A 13324-nucleotide genomic window follows, 5' to 3' on the forward strand; every position below is an offset into this window, starting at 1 on the left:
AGGAAGACTACTTAGGGGGCTAGTATAATCTAGATGAGGGGGAATAGCACCCCAACTAGAAAAGTAGCAATGGGTATAACAAAAAGTGGTCACATCATATAAAGGTAGGACCAGGATTTTCTGATAGACTAAGACACTATATGAAAGAAAGAAAGGCATTGAGAATGACTCAGAAGTTTTTTAACTGAGTGACTGGAAAAATGGACTTATAAAACCTGAGATGAGGAAGATGATGGGTAGTGCAGAGTTGTGTATGGAAGAGAGAAGAGAAGGGAAGTTCAGCTGCAGCACTGTTCTGTGAAGGGTGTCTCACAGACTGGTTATTTCACTAAACATAATGTCCTCCAGATTCATCCCTGTTGTCACAAATAGCAGTATTTTCACTACATTTTCTTTATTCACCGATGGATGCATATATCTGACATTTTCCAACGTTTTATTTTTTCCTCATTAACATTTTAGTATTGGTTCTAAGCCAGTTACATTGCAGAGAACACAGTGTCAGTTCAACTATGAAATTGCTTATGTGTGATTGCAAGTAAAAAAACTATTTTGCAGTTTTTGTTTGCAATAACATAACATTGAAATACATACATACACACTTGTATACATATACATTATAAAAACACAATTAAGTCAAGTTTCCTAAACATTTTTTAAGCCTTTTGATCAATTATTCTGATTCTGTGGTTTCTTGTTTTATGCTAAAGAGTTAAAGAAAGAATTCTATTAAAACTTTTTAATAGTTATAGATTTATTTGTTTTTTCTATAATCTTTTTCTTCATATGCTGTAAATCTGTTTTTATGTTACAAAAATTATAATTGTTATGAATTTCTATTAATTAAATCTTTCATCACAGTGACATGCCCCCTCTTTCTCTAGGAATATTTTTTGCACTAATGTCTTGTATTAATACTGTTATATCAGTTTATTTTAATTTGCCTTTATAGAAGTTTGCATAAGTTTACAAAGAATGTAAACTTTTTGCATTCTTTACTTTTATTTTTCTGTATCTTAATGTCTTGTAAACAAAAAGCAGAATTGTGATCTTTTAAATCAAGTGTAGCAAACTTTGCTTTTAGTGTTTTATCTATTTATCTTTAATGTAACTACAAATCTAATTTAATTTAAATTTATTTTACTGAAGCCTTTCTATTTTCACCCTTGTTATAGTCTCCTTTGTTCAATCATTTTCTACTTCAAAAATATTTTGTGTGTTTAAGCTAGAAAGTAGCACATGAATCATGTTAAAGTCCCATGCTAAGTGGACTCTTTACAAGGTCTTTTGATTCCTATTTATTGCTTTCTTGGTTATATACTACAATGGGGTTTGTAAATATATGTAAATACCAATAAATGATAGTATATTTTCCCTTTTCTTCTCCTTTATCTCTTTTTGCAAGATATTGGTGTACACTTTTCTTTTGGAACTCCCTTTGGAAAAAAAAAAAAAAAAAAACTCCCTTTGAGGGGATTCCTGGGTGGCTCAGCAGTTTAGTGCCTGCCTTCGGCCCAGGGCATGATCCTGGAGTCCCAGGATCGAGTCCCACATCAGGCTCCCTGCATGGAGCCTGCTTCTCCCTCTGCTTCTCCTTCTGTCTCTGCCTCTTCTATCTCTCTGTGTCTCTCATGAATAAATAAATAAAATCTTAAAAAAAAAAGAACTCCCTTTGGATTTTCTTTTACTGCAGATTTCCTGAAAATGTATGATCACAATTTTATGTGTCTAAAACTGAATTTACTGAACCTTTATCATTAATAAATATTTGAATTGGACATAGAATTTCAATTTAACAGTTATTTTCCTTCAGCATTTAGAGATATTATTTCATTATCTTCTAGTTTTTATTGAATTGCTTGATCAGCTCTCATCGTTGTTTTTCCTTTGAAGATGATCAATTTTTTATTCCGTGGTTGCCTGTAATATAGTTGGCCTTAGTTCTTTGATTTTCAAAAGTATTATTATCATGTGATTTGAAATACATTTTCCTTTTCTTTTAAAAACTTGGTTCTCAGGACTTCCTGAATTTGTGGCTGATGGCAGTCACTACTTTTGGAAAGTTCTCAGTTTACCATTCATTCATTATTCAGTGTGTCCCATCCCCTCACCCCTCTCCTTTGGGGACTCTGAAATGTGCATTTTATATTTTCACATTATCCCTTATATTATTGTCTCTTTCTTCCTTATTTTTCCTGTTTTTTTTCCTCTCCCTATTTAAGCCTGAATATTTTCTTCTTTCAGACTGTGGTTCACACTACCTGCTGAGTTCCTACTTTTAATTATTGTTACTCTTAATTCTAAACTTCCTATTTAATTCTTTTCTAAATACACTATGTTTCTGCACAAATTTCCAAAGACATTTTAAAAATCCTGAAAATTTTAATTTAACTATTTTATATTTTATTAACCTGTGTCTAATGACTTTAATAATTGGAGAACCTGTGGCTCTTGTTCTTCTGTTGGTTGTTACTGCCATCCATGTATCTTAGTCTCTCTGGTCATTGTTTACTTATAATTTTGTGATGTGCATTATATTCTTAAAATTTGAAATCATTTGTGGCTGAGGATGTCATCTTCATACTCAAAGGTTTTACATTTACTTCTCTCATGTGCCTAGAGCACTAATAGTCTGAGAATATCTTAAACCAATTTCAGGCATTAAGATGATTTGGAGTTGGGCCATAGTCCTTCAGAGAGCCAGACTACTTCAAGCTTAGCTTTTTTCCCAATAGTATGGCTCAGTTAGGTCCCAAGCAAATTCAAGATGTTTATCAGACTCTCTCATGCTTATGGTGGCTGTATTCTTTCACCTTTGCCCTTTCAGCATAAGGAACCTGACAATTGATGTGCCCAGAGCCTCTTAGAATTAGCAAACATCCTAAAGTTGAAAAATTTCTAAATGTTGAGTACTTATGTCTGAATTTCTGTCTTCTCTTGGAACTCAGCTTGGTAATTGTTTATTTCTTAACCCTCCTGTGCCTTCAAACAGAATTTTCCCTCTAGTTTTCTTCAGAAGTGGGGTTAGTCTGAATGATCTAATCTGCAATTGACAAAATCATAAATCTTTATTGATTTTTAATAAGAAACAAAGGTATTTATATAAAGAAAAATAACATAGTTTCTAAATGATCTTAACATTTTGAAAATCTATTGAGGCACCAACTAGTCTAAAGTTCAGACTTATTAACCTATGGGTGTTTTAGTAATGACATCATTTTATTTCATTCTACTATATAAATGTTGACATGGAACATCTGTTACTCTATGTGTAGATTGTCAGTACTTTCTTGCTTTTCTTTTGATAATCAGCTAAGTTAGTGATTTAATGCATTCTTTTTTTCAAATGTTCAAGTCATTTATACCTGATGTTTCAATTTTACTTCTAATTCCATTACTAAATTCTTTTAATGTAAAGCTTCCTCCAGGTGGTAAATTAAAAAAATATATATAGAGAGAGAGAGTTTATTATAAAGGTGATGTGAAGTAATTATTAGTAAAACTCCTTAAAAATTTTTGTGTAAACTGTATTTATATCTTTTATTTATATATATTCTTACTTTTTCAGATTCTATTTAGTTGCAGCAGATAAATAGTAATTGTCATTTATCATAATATATTGTGGAGATTTTCGGTATGCTTTTCTTGTTTTTCCTCCTAAAGTTAATCCTTAATACTAATTTGACTATGAAATCACATTAGAATCTAGATAGGTTTAGAATTTCTAAATCTTTTGAATGTCATCTGTTTCAGAAATCTATTTCCCAGAGAAGCTTAATTTCCATTTTCTATCACTTAAAGATATATTTAAAGCAGTTGCTCATTCAATTTCCTTAAAAACCTTTAACAATTTGTGAGTCTTTAGGGTAAGCAGGCGCCAATATCATTGGTTAACTATCATCTATGATATTTATTTGGACAATTCTCAAGTTACATAAATTGATCTTCAGAGAGACTGTTATTTATAATTTCATCATTTAATGTTGTCAATACAAAACATATACTGATAGTTATTATGTTGACTTAGGAGTTGAAGATCAGTTTTAGAATTTATTATCAGGTTTTTAAACTTAACTGTACCCTAAAATAAACATGGCATAGCTTTTATGGTAGAAAAATTATCTTTATTTGTTTCTTAAGTGGGAGACCTCTGTATATCTAATGTGATTTTCTTTTTATTGAATAAATTTTCCTTTAAAATAACAAGCTTTGGATTATGTATCAGAACAACTACTGAGGTTTTTGCTCTTTATTGTTTATCCTGAAATTAAACATATGCTTATTGAATTATTTTGGTTCCATAGAGGAATTAATTATCATAGGAGATGACAACAGCATTTTGGCAACTAGGGTTTGTGGCCATTAACACCAAGTGTGTTCTTTGCTGTTTGCTGAGGGTAAATGATTAATGTTGCAAACTTCTCCCTCAAGGATTTTTTCTCCAGAGAGATAGTCAGACAGACTATCCAGAGAGATAGTCAGATAGAAGTAAATAATGATGATGCAATATGATAACAACTCTACTAGAGCTTTGATTGCAAGATGACATCACAGGGCAAGAGTAGAGGTGAAGATTGATTTTGTTTTCTAGAGATAATAGAACTCTTAACTGGGTAAAAGATATTTGGGCTTAATTTTGGAAAAACAATAATACTACTAACAGCAACATAATAATAAATTATTATTAATCAAAAATTTCACATATATAGATGTTTTATTTTAATACAAACATTATAGGAGGCATTCCAATATTGCACTTTTATTAGTGAGTAGATAAGCCTTAGAGAATTAAGTAAGTTGACAAAGATTACCCAAGTGGTCAATGTGAATTTGGACTTTGCATGGTCTAAATTCAGAACCTGTATATTTAACAGCTATGCTAGACTGTCTCCCATTATGATGGAAAAAAATTAGGAAGAAGGTTAAGTTGGTAAATGACTTTTTCAACACAAGCAATACTATTGAGATGGAGAAGATAGGACAAGGTATGGGAGACAAGGTATGTTTTGTTTTTTTTGTTTTTTTTTTTAATTTATTTTTTATTGGTGTTCAATTTACTAACATACAGAATAACCCCCAGTGCCCGTCACCCATTCACTCCCACCCCCCAAGGTATGTTTTGTTAAACATACTGTCATTGCATGGTGATTACTCAGATAATGAGAGAGAGAAAGGAAGGAAAGTATACATTTAGCTTTAACAATTTGCAATTGCTGAAGAATATGCCACTGATTTGTGGAGGACAATGGCTTATTGTTCCAGAGATATTCATACCAAATGTTAGGATTTGTGCCTATTGGTCTGTTTCTTAATTTTTTTTAAAGCTTTGTAATATCAACCGATTAAAATACTCAATATAATACTGAACTTGTGTGAAACACTGTTTCTTGATCTTAAATATGTTTTACTGTGATAAGCAGTGAGTCTGGATGTACAATTGGGGCACACTGGTACCAGAAATGCAGAGAGAGTTGGCATGGGGTGACCTGCATAACAGCATGTCCAACAGCAGATGGCTGTCTGTGGTAACCTGAATGTGCTCAATTTTCACCATCCTGGGAGTAGGAATCAAATCCAATTGACAAGCCTGGCTTCTCCTTGCCCATATCTGCTTATCTACCACCTTAAACCTCCGCAAATATCTAAACCAATCACCTACCTAGCAGTCCTCCAGGATCATTCCAAAAGGGCCCAGGTACACTCTTCTTCTTTGGTTTCCTTGTTGGAAGACAACTTTTGAGGTAATGAAACCACTATTGTTCAACTCATTCAAACTGCTTCTGGAAGTCCATCTTTATATATGTGAAATATTTTAAAGATGGAATCTTAAATCCTTAACTTCCTTTCCAATTTCAAAATTCTATGTTCCTGTGATCCTATGTCATGAATAGAATTATCTGGAAACTGTGACTCCCAAGACTACACATTCACAGGGGCTGAAGAGTAAGATAGTTCTGCTTAGATCCAAATCTTTCATTCATTGGAATAGATGTAAAAGCAGTCATCAATTGCCTTCATAAACCTTGGAGTTGCAAGTGGCCTATCTCTTCTTGATAGCACTAATTGGTGTCTTGAGTCACAAATATATAAGAAGACAAGGTGCTGTGTTTTGGGGTTAGACTTAATACGTTTTGGGCTTAAACTTAATATGTTTAAATTTAATACTTAAAAATGATATGGATAAAAATTTCTCAAAGATACATTTCTTGTTTCTAAGAAGAAATAGCTAGATTAATCAAGAAGTTCATTAATCTGCACTACCCCTACAGCTTGTTTTTTCTTGTTTTTTTTTCTTCCTTTTCTTCTTTTCAAGGAAAGAATATTTTAACCAGACTAAAGCCTATGTCTTCAAACTTTCTTTGGCTTATTAGAGGCCTAAAGACTATGATAATTATGAGACAAATGACCTTCTTTGTGTAGCAGTTGTCAAAGGCCATCTGTATGTCTGAAGGGAAGAAAAGAAGGAACATATCAAATGTCTGAATTTAAAGTGAGAACAAATAGCATATGAATTTGTGTTATACTTCTAAGAGAATAATCCAATATTCAGCATTAATAAAAAGGACTTCAGCAATATTGTTGGAGTCTTATCCACTATGAATGAAAACCTACCAATACAGGTAACATAGAGTTTGAAACTGAGAAATAATGAGCAATAAGAGAAATGTGCATGATTTAAAATAGCTGTGGCATAATTATAAACAATATGTGTTTCCAGCAAATGACATTACTAGTGAAACAATCTGGTGTAAAGAAGTCAGAATTATTAGATAGAAATATCCTAAGGCAGAATGTCTAAGGCTGTATATTACTACCCAAGCAGAAATAGCTATCCAAACTATCCAACAGAGTTACCTTTCCTTAGACATTCCAAGAAGTTGCAGATTTACTGCTCATGCATTATCTTTAATAATTCTGAAAAATGGAAGTCAGAAATAACATTTAGCCTGCCCCAGTTTCTTTTTTTTTTTGTAATAAATGCAGACTATTTATTTATTTATTTATTTATTTATTTATTTATTTATTATTTATTTTATTTAAATTCAATTTGCCAACATATAGTATAACACCCAGTGCTCATCTCATCATGTGCCCACCTTAATGCCTATCACCCAGTTACCCCATCCCCCCACTCACCTCTCCTTCTGCAACTCTTTGTTTCTCAGAATTAGAAGTCTCTCATGGTTTGTCTTCCTAATTTTTCCCACTCAGTTTCCCTCCTTTCCCTTATAGTCCCTTTCACTATTTCTTATATTCCACATATAAATAAGCCACAGAGAGAAAAATGAAAGTGGACCATTCTCTTATGCACAAAGATAAACTCAAAATGGTTGAAAGAGCTAAAAACCTACAGTTGGGAGAAGACATTTGCAAATAACATAGCAGATAAAGGGCTAGTATCCAAGATCTATAAAGAACTTATCGAACTCAACACCCAAGAAACAAACAATCCAGTCATGAAATGGGCAGAAGACTTGAACAGACATTTCTCCAAAGAATATCTACACATGGCCAACAAGCACATGAAAAAATATTCCACATCACTTGCCATCAGGAAAATACAAATCAAAACACAACGGTATACCACTTTATCTGCAGTTAAGTAAAGTTTCGACTACCTAAAAGTGGTCTATTCTCCTATTGACTTTATGTCAGTGAGAATGGTCAAAATTAACAAGATAGGAAGCAACAAATGTTGGTAGGATGTGGAGAAAGGGGAACCTCTTGCACTGTTGGTGGGAATGCAAGCTGGTGCAGCCACTCTGGAAAACAGTGTGGAGGTTCCTCAAGAAGTTAACAATAGAGCTGCCCTAGTTTCTTTAAATAATGATTGAATTGAAAAGAGATGTTTGCTTGCATGTGGCATCAAAATTAACAGTCTTCTACACATTTCCACATATAGAAAATAATTACCATCAGTAATGACACCTTGAAATAGATGGAGAAAGCTATGTTAAACAATGATTGATGCCTAAATAGACACTCTCTCAAATCAAATCTTTTTTTTTTTTTTTTTAAGATTTCATTTATTTTCTAGAGACACACAGAGAGAGGCAGAGACATAGGCAAAGGGAGAAGCAGGCTCCCTGCAAGGAGCCTGACGCAGGACTCAATCCCAGGACGTGAGATTAGGACCTGAGCCAAAGGTTGACTTTCAATCACTGAGCCATCCAGGCACTCCTCTCAAGGCAAATTTAAAACGAAACTATAGCAGCCATAGGAATAGGATTCAACTGAATGCATAGAATATGATACAAGCTAGCATAATATTCAGTCAAAATATCCCCTTAAAGTGTTACATAATAACATTATACCATATCCCATATATTTCATGTCAAAATGTGTATATCTTTCTTTATTGAAGCTAACACGACTAGTGTTCTTCCATACTTCATACTTCCATATATCAATTATAATATAGCAAGTTCACTATTATAAACAAACCCTATGTGTTATTTGAAGATAGTAAAGCCAATCCATCATTATAATGATTCAGTAGGCTATGTTATTTGAAATTCACCACTTAAGAGACCTTGAATGGTTTTTACATAAACTTCTTTTTACTTTCTTTAAGCATTTTGAGCAACCATTTATCTTTCAGATAGACTGTCAAGCAAACTACAGATACGTCTTTGTATGTATTACAGAGAAGTTATAAAAAGGACTTCATAGTTCAATAATAGTAATGTGATATAATCTAACAATAATTGTAATGTGATACAATCTAACAATAGCCATTGACTCTGGAACTGAAGCAAGCATCGTCTCAATTGATAATATCATGAAAGGAATAAAAATAATGTTGTATAAGGGAAAAGAACAATGTCAGATATAACTTGAAGTGAGGTGTTAGGGTTTGTCATGTTTTATCACTGTACAAAACGGGGTCTAAATCTCCAGGATGTTTTAAGATTGCTTTAAAAAAAATATTAGCATTATTTTATCATGACTCCATATAAAAGATACCATATACATTTACAAATTCTGTTCTTTAGGCTAAAATGTTTCAAGAATTTTCAGTATTTCCTTTGCTTATTTAATTTTTAAGGAATTAATTTTAGTAGAGAATTAAACTAAATATATTAATTAATCATATTAGAATTAACTATAATATAATTATATAAATTGCAATAGAATTTAATATAATGCTAGCACTGATGACAATGAAAACATTGTTCCCTACCTCCTCACTCCATCCTAGCATTACCAACCCCATGTAATGGGGAAAAACTAATGGGGGTTCTAATCTATTGTTTACAATTTTTAAAGCAAAATATTTTATGTTTTCTAATAATTTTCCATTTTCATGTTGCCTGTGAGTACTATATATTTCCAAATTACTCAATTTTGCTTTTATTGGCCATCTTTTTTTATAAGGGCCTTATTATTGCACACACTATTTGATGCATTTGTTGTTGGATACTTGGACAACTCTGATCAGCATTTTAAAAATATTCTTAAGTTATTTTATTTTAAACACAGTGAGGCTTTTAAAAAATAATTTTAGGGGGATTTACAGCTTTGCTGTAAACTTATACAGAAGAGAATTTATAATTACAGTGCTGACACAATGAATACTATAAAAGCAGGAAGAGTCTTGCTATAAAAATGCTTATGATTGCTTTGGCTTGCTTTGCAGAGCTTGTGCTCCAGGACTGCTACAGCAGGAGCAGTTGTGGTTGCTGATAATAGTGTGCTTTACATAGGATTCTTATCTGCTCATCAGATGCTATTTTTACATTATTGCTGAAACTTTTTTCTTCTATACTTAAAGTGCCATTCACTTTATATTTCCATTCAGGGAAGATAGCTTGTTATGAGCAATCTCAATTAAGCTGAACTTCAACATGTCCAACTTTTCAATAAAGTAATAAATTAGATTTGAGGCAATTGACTTTGACATGTGCTGTCACACCCTATCAAACGGAAAGCATTTTGTAACACTTGTAATCCACTTGGAGTTTGGATGGAGAATTTACCAATAGAGTTTAAGGAAATTGAAGAACTATTTGAAACAGTGCAGTTAAGTAAAGTTTCTACTACCTAAAAGTGGTCTATTCTCCCTGTAATGTGTTGAGAAAATAATAAGCATGGTTTAAGATGTCTTGAGAGGGTAATGGGGCTCCCATGTGACAAGAGAAGAAAGAGCAAAGCTTGATGGTCTAGTTGGATTGATAAAATGTAGCCCAGATTTCTAGAAGTCAAACAATTTGCATCTGCCAAAAACATTGGCAATACACAATTTGCTAACTTGCTCAGTGGGAAATTCCATCTACCAGAGATGGCAGTGTTTACTGATAAGCTGATTTTAAAGGTTTGTTTCTCTAAAAAGAAAAAAAGATTTTATTTATTTATTCATGAGAGACCCAGAGAGAGAGGCAGAGACGTAGAGGGAGAAGCAGGCTCTCTTGGGGGAGCCCGATGTGTGACTCAGTCCCAGGACCCCGGATCATGACCTGAGCCAAAGGTAGATGCTCAAACACTGAGCCACCCAGGTGCCGCATAAAGGATTGTTTCTTTGATACAAACTTACCTCAGACAATGCTTTGAAGTTTTAGGAGTTTTGTTTTTTTTTTTTTTTTTACCCCCAGAATGTATTACTGCTATTGTCACCGAGTTCTCTACAGACCAAATCTGAGGATGTTGTATATGTATAGAAGTAATTTGTTATATAATAGTTTTATGGTATTTAGACTCAAAGATAGCTTAGTATGATGGGGGCAGTGGAGAGAGTCTAGAACCAATGGTGTTCATTGGAATTCTATAAGTGATAACACAATCAGGCATTTACACCAATCAAAGTACCAAAGTATATTCTTCTAAGGACTGAGGGTGTGGAGTACTTGGAAGAATTGAGATAATTGATCTTAGTGCTTCTCCTCAGAGTAAAGTCCTCTAATTCTGCTTTTAAGAGGACAGCCAGCATATGTCATCACCTACTCATCCTAAAGAAAAGCCATCCACCCACAAACTGGAATTCTATATCAATACTCTCATCCTCTTATTTTAAAGTATGAATAGAAAGTCAAAATCACCAGATATTTGAAAAATGTATGAAAAAAAATTAGCCTAGGCTATCACTCAGGAAAACTGACTCAGAGAAAATTGAGTTTAGGAAGGAGAAGAGTTTTACACATGCACGCATGTGTACATGCACACACACACATATACACTCACACTCATACACAAGGACACAAATATACTCTGGCATTTGCTGGGGTGTTTGAGAAAATGATGCATCTAAAGTAATACATTTGATGCAAACTCAGTAAAATGTCTGGAATATAAAGCCAGGGTAATGTCTCAGAATATATGAAACAAATAGAATCAGAAAATTTGAGGGAAAATTATCATTTAGAGGGCGTTGTTTTGCAATACCAGCTCTCAGGCTAACTTGATAAATATCTGAAAATGTCCATTAGTGAAAACAATCAAACATACTTTTAGCAGCTAGCAGAGCAAAAAGGAAGAATAAAAGAAGTGGTTTTTTTTTTCATGCACGCACATTTTATCAGCTCAGATTTTTTCCTACTGTTGCTTATTTCTCAATATCAACAGTGAAGTCTGACAAAGATATATCTAATTGAACTTGATAAACTGTTTATCAGACCACAATTCTTGAAATCATTTTTAATACAATGTGTCAGATTTAAGCTTTAAGATTTAAGCTTTCTTCATCAAAATAATATGAATGTGTTCCTTGTCTTCCTCTTGAATAAGAGGAAGTCTTCTAGAGCATAAGTAAGAAAACCACATCCATAAATCCAATCCATCCTACTGCCTGTTTTTGTAAATAAAGTTGTATTATAACACAACACTTCCATTTCTTCACGTATTGTCTATTGGTGCTTTTGTGCTACGATGTCAGAATTTGGTAGTTGCTGCTGATACCTTCTAGTTTACAAAACTGAAAACATTTATTAACTGGCCTTTTATTGAAAAAGTTTGCCCACCCTTCATACAGATCTGTGATTCTAAAACTGTGACCCCAAGACCATCTTGGATTAACATTACATGAGAACTTAGAAATAGAATGTCTTGGACCCCAACCAGAACTATCAAATCAGAAATTTTGGAAGTAGGGCCTAGCAATCTGTTATAACTAGTTTTCCTGGTGACTGTAATGCATACTCAAATTTGAAAATCACTGCTTAGAGCAGGGATTGGTAAACTATGGCCTGTGGGGTAAAAAATCTGACCTTCCTCGGTTTTTTTTGTATGCCTTCAAGCCAAGAATTGTATTTACATTATTTTAATAATAATTGAAAAAAATCAAAAGAAGAATAATATTCTGTGACTTTTACAAATTGTAGGGAATTAAAGTTTTAGTATGCCTAGATTTATTAGAACACAGCCATACTCAATTTGCTTATGTCTTGTTTATGGTTGCTTTCATATTACAATGACAGGATTGAATAGTTCTACAGAGACCATATGGCTCAAAAAGTCTGATATATTTGCTATCTGGCATTTTGTAAATAAATTTGCCAAGCCTTTGCTTAAATCATCATCAACATGTATTTCATAGGGATGCCTGTTTGGCTCAATGGTTGAGTGTCTGCCTTTGGCTCAGGTCATGATCCCGGGGTCCTGGGATTGAGTCCCGCAATGGACTCCCCGCAGAGAGCCTGCTTCTCCCTCTGCCTGTGTCCTTGCCTCTCTCTCTCTGTGTCTCTCATGAATAAATACATAAAATCTTAAAAGAAAAAAGTTTTAAAAAATTAAGAAAAAAACCCCAAAATGTATTTCATAGTATCACTGAACTATAGGAAAATAAGAAACCTTAGAGATAAGAAATTTACCTATTAAAGTGAAATCTCTCCTCCAAGACACTGTCATGTACTAGTCTGAAGCCAGATGTGCAGACACATCTGGAGAGTGCCGAGATGTCAGAAGCCACAGTTTTGTATTCACTAGGGCGTCTAGGCTCCTAAGAAGAACTGGCAAGGGACAAATTAGGTGGAGAAAAATAATAGTAAGGCAAATAACAAGGAAGCAAAAAAAAAAGGGTCAGGAAGAAAATAGCAATACCAGCACGAATTAAAACCTGTCACTTTTAGTAGGAGGTTCTAAAGAGCAGAGGTGGCAGTAGGTATAAAGTCTTGATTTTGTATTATATTTTCTTTTAAAAATCTTCTTAACTCTCACTGGGAAACCTGTTAGGAGGCCAGTGGAACACACTTCAGAACTATTTGAAATGAATATTGTCTCCACTGTTGGGAGGGTTATGCACAAAGAATTCATAGTTTTGAAAGACAAGGATTTTTAAAAGTACCTCCTCCCCACAAAAAGAGAAATTAATGAACAAATGATATAAATTTTC

This window comes from Canis aureus, chromosome 18, assembly GCF_053574225.1.
Source record: "Canis aureus isolate CA01 chromosome 18, VMU_Caureus_v.1.0, whole genome shotgun sequence".
Classification (NCBI taxonomy): Eukaryota; Metazoa; Chordata; class Mammalia; order Carnivora; family Canidae; genus Canis; species Canis aureus.